This window comes from Thalassophryne amazonica, chromosome 7 (genome assembly GCF_902500255.1).
Source record: "Thalassophryne amazonica chromosome 7, fThaAma1.1, whole genome shotgun sequence".
NCBI classification, from domain to species: domain Eukaryota; kingdom Metazoa; phylum Chordata; class Actinopteri; order Batrachoidiformes; family Batrachoididae; genus Thalassophryne; species Thalassophryne amazonica.
The window spans coordinates 54,681,103-54,686,252 of record NC_047109.1 but is presented as its reverse complement, the minus strand read 5'-3'; positions in this window follow the sequence as shown (position 1 = coordinate 54,686,252).

Here is a 5,150-nt window from a genome sequence, read left to right as displayed (position 1 = left end):
CACGTGGAATATGGGCAGCTTAAACAGATTAAAGTAATAAACAGTCATTCATTAGCTGTGTTTCCATCCAACTAGTATCGCACCTCTTAAGTGAATTTTCATTAATGCTGCAACAGGAAGAGTGTATTTGTGCCCATTTCCATCTAGTTGTTATGCGCTTTTGTCTCACAATTACCAATTTGGAATTTAGAACCATCATTTCATGCTTCAGTCGTTTCTGGTGTCTGTATTTCACAAAGTAAGGCTGCACCACATCGCAAAATTAACTACACTGGAGTTACAACAAGAAGCTGTGCAAAACAGTTTTTATTCAAGGGTTTTAACTCTCCAGCCCGAGTTGCAAGCCTAACAAGGACCCTGGAATGGCCTAGAACTTTCTTTTTCTGGCCTTGAATAAAATGTTCATCTTTGTAACAAAATGTGGTGAGCGAAGCAGAGTAAATTAAAGTGATGTCGTGTGTGTGTGTGTCTGTGAGAGAGAGAGAGAGAAATCAGATGAACAATCCAAGCTTGTTTCTTTAATAAATTGTAATTTTTTTTAATTTATACATTTATGTATATGCCATAGCATGTCATTTTTTTCAGTTCAATTTATTTTCATTTATATGGCGGCAAATCACAACAAAGTTGCCTCAAGGCACTTCACACAACTGTCTTTGTTAAGGAGCATAACACAAAGTCTTTCAGCATAAAAGTATGCATTTTAAATGTGTGACAGCGTCCTCTATTGTAAATGAATCTCTGCTGTTTCTAACAAACCAAACCGTGGGAAAATTGGGTAAAATTTGAATTATTGTAGTTGGGGATACACCTTCCTCAGTACAAATAAATGCACTGGGGGTGCAACAGGAACCCATCCAAGATGGCGGCCGGCTGATACGTCGGCTTCATTAAGCAGTGGCAGTCCATGAGGCGTCTAAGTATATAATGTTTATGAGGATGACCGCGGCAGCGGTAACCAGGTAACGGCGTTCTCCTATCATGCTTCTTGTATACTTCCTATTTTAACTTCCTGTTTGCGGTGACTGAAGTGTACTTCCGGTTTGTGGTCATGGCGGAAACTGAGTCGGATGGACTATGAACTCACTCACGCTTGTCTGTCAACATCCTCGCTTTGCCGCCTCGCCCTGCTCAGTACTACAAAATGAAGTATCACTCTTTATTTAATTTCACTTTGCGTTTGAAGTAAAGTTTAAAAAGATTCTGAAAACACCAACTTGAGCAAAAGACTGTCAGAAAGCTGACTTGCAAAAACCTGAAAACAGAATCTACAGTCATTCAGTGGTTTCACATCAGAAGAGTGGGACGCTGTAGTTAAACATCAATGTATTTGTCATGAAATTGTTGACTATTATGTCACAGATCAGTTTTTTTATCACTTTTTTTATCTGATGTAAGAGCCACAGCTTGAACCATTTTAACTTCAAGTTAAATATGATGCAAATTTCATTGCCTCCACCAACGAAGTTGGAGATTATGTTTTCACCCATTTTTGAACACCCTGGAACCCACAGTTTTCCATATATCGTTACAATTTATTTATTTAGTTATTTTTACAGATGATTCACATACTGATAGGTGAGAACTGATAAAATTTTTGAGGTCATAGGTCAATGTCAGGAAAAATCCCTATCCTTTAACATTGAATGAATTTTCAAAAATTAAAAACTCTGTCAAAAAAGACTGAATTTCTTTAATATTTGAGAGCGTTATGTACAGTGGTGTCCTTTATCAACTGACATTTGATCTGGATCTGATCCGGATTACAGATTTTGTGGCCATTTAAATTTAACATTGAAAACCCCAGTCAATGTATATTTTACATTATGTCTTAATCAAACATGCCTCAATCACTCTTGTATTTGAAATTAAGGTCCAGACTGGCACTCAGTCACTATCACCTGACAAAGTTTGATCCAGATCTGATGCAGATTGTGGATTTTGTGGTCATTTGAATTTAATATTGAAAAGCTCATTTGGTGCCTAAGCCACTCTCATGTTTCTGTTGGGCAACCATCCAAATTGGATGGAGGTTCCAATTTTATGCCCGTTTGTCTACCTTTCAGTTATCAGTCGGAAACCAAGTGCCAAAAAGCAATGACAAATTGTGCATAGCAGAGATAACCAATGTTCTGTGAAAATGATCTGAAAAAGAATTTAGAAACCGAAAAAGTTGAAAAAAAACAAAAACCTGACAACACTACAAAAAAAACTTTGATTCAAGTGCATGAACTAAATACATACTCCTAACATTTGATCACATGTAATTTATCTCATGAAGACACTTCTAACAGGACCTTTGACCTTGAATTTTTTTACCAAGGTAGAAATTTGTGGAATTGGAAACTAGTGTTGGCAGAGGTTTGCGCTCTAGGAGCACGGTGCTCTAGTTTTGTGTTATATTTCATGTAATTTGATGTTATACATGGGTCATAAATAGTTTCTAAAATGTTAACACATTAATATTGGATTGGTATAGCATTTGCTCCCCTGTTCAAAAACATGCAAATAGTCGCTTTAATCTGTGAGGAACAGAGAGCTGCCAACAGACACTTTAACACCGTGACACAGAGCAGATATAAACTTTATCTTTTCATCAAATGTTTTGAATTGGATAACAGCTCTTGTCATTCATGTTGGGCAAGTTAACTCTACAGTGCGTTGTTTTGTTTGTTTTGGCTCACTGCATGACTTGTTGAACCAGACTGACTTCAGTGTTTTCTCAATAAGCCAGTTCAGCATCTCGATACACATAGTGCATGCTGGGCTGGGTTAAAGTTCATGACTACCCAAAGCACATGATAATGGCCGAGAGCAATGTAAATGTATTGAGGATTTTGAGCACTAGAAAGATAACATTTTTTTTTTTTTGCCAAAAAACGGGGCTGCAAAATAGGTGGAAAGTTGAAAAAAATCTTGTGGCTCTGTCTTATGCTCTGACGATACAAAACACCCCCATAGTACTAACTAAAGAAGATGAATGGGAAGCCGTTAAGAAAATGACAAGTCTTTACTGACGTTTGAAGTTGACAGTTGTCAGTTGACAATTCCTGATCCGTTATAACTGTCAGATGGTTGGGAAAACGAGACATCAGCAACAAGCAAATGGTCCACCTGCATGTATATATGTAGATATTAATGAGTATTTCATACAGAAAGACGAGCAAAGCTTGCATGAAAATTCAGTAAGATATATCTTCTATTATACATACCAATTCTAAGGTAGAACTCTACTAGTGTGTTTATTATTTTTTTATTTAACCAGGTTAGTCCCATTGAGATCGAGATCTCTTTTGCAAGGGAGACCTGGGCAATTATTATTTAGATATACTAAGATATATCTAAAAAAAAAAAAAATGAATAGTAGAGTCACTTAGGTGCCTGGTCTTGAGAACCAGGGATGGTTCCCATGCATGACCATGCAACGCACAGGGTATACAGATTGAGACCTGTCCATTTCTTTTTTTTTTTTTTTTTTTTAAGTATATATTCTCTGTACCGGTATTGTATATCATGCATGTATCACTATAGTCATGAGATCTATGCGGTAGTATACCGTATTACATTTTCAAATATTTTGGTTTCTTTGGATATGTAATAGATAGAAGCAAAAATGGCTACTCGGCATGTTCTTCAGGATCTTGCAGTTCTGTTGAAAAAGTGTGTAGGATGTATGGTGGATTGCAAATACAGTGTGCTGTACCTTGTTTGTTTTTGTGTACTGGGAAAATTTGCTGTTTTCTTTTTAACTACCAACTCCACTAGGTGATTTCATTGATGAACTCATCCCATCTGCTTAAAGTGATGTTAATGTAGGAGTTAAGTGAAGTATTCACAGCCTTTCCCATGAAACTCAGAATTGAGCTTAGGTGCATCCTGTTTCCACTGATGTTTATACAGCGTAATCGGAGTCTACCTGGGGTAAATTCAGTTGATTGGACATGATTTGGAAAGGCACACACCTGTCTACATATAAGGTCCCACGGTTGACGGACATGTCGGAACATAAACCAAACATGAAGTCAAATGAATTGCCCTTAGACCTCTGAGAAAGGATTGTCTCGAGGCACAAATCTGGGGAAGGTTACATAAACATTTCTGCTGCTTTGTAGGTCCCAATGAGCACAGTGACCTCCATCATCCGTAAATGGAAGAAGTTTGGATCCAACAGGACTCTTCCTAAAACTGTCCACCCATCTAAACTGAGCGATTAGGGGAGAAGGGCCTTAGTCAGGGAGGTGACTAAGAACCCGATGGTCACTCTGTCAGAGCTCCAGCATTCCTCTGAGGAGAGAGGAGAACCTTCTAGAACGACAACCATCTCTGCGGCAATCCACTAATCTGGCCTGTATGATAGACTGGCCAGACAGAAGCCACTCCTTAGTAAAAGCTTTTATTTATTTAGCTTTGCTAAGGGACTATGTAACCCATTCAGAAACACTTCCATTATAATTTTTACACTGAAGTTTATATCTCGGTATATACCGTTACCGTGAAGGGATTAAATTTATACCGCAATATTAAATTTAGGTCATATCGCCCAACCCTATGTGCATCATATTTAATTTTAGCCTTAATTTGCTCAAGTTGTCGATCTTACAACAGATAAACAACATGACAAATCTTGAATTATTTATTTTATTTTGTTCCACTTTGCATATGCTCACTGATATTTCAGAAAGGCCATCATATGGAGAAAATGGCCCATTACTTCAGTCACTGAGGTGCCATTTGCCCATACCACCCTTTGGAAATATGAAGAACTGATTTAGGATCATTTAATTTTTTTTTTAATTCCAGTGTTGAATATTCTTGAGAATTAAAGTTCATTGCTCTTTGAAAGGATACACAAACATTTTATGCAATGTTATATCATTGTAATTATTGTGATATCATTTTACCACAATATTTTCTGAGAGTATATCATCCAGAAAAATTAGTTATCGTCAGTGCATAAAACGTCTTTACGGATTTGAGAAATTTTAATCATGAGTGAACGTTTGTGACTTAACTGTGGACTTAACATTGAAAATGCATCTCCTATCTCAGTTCTTCATGAATATGAGGATAAATACTTGAATGTTAACTTGCCAGATGACCTACCCGACAAATGGTTCTCTTGTAATATTTTTGCTGATGTGACCTGCAGT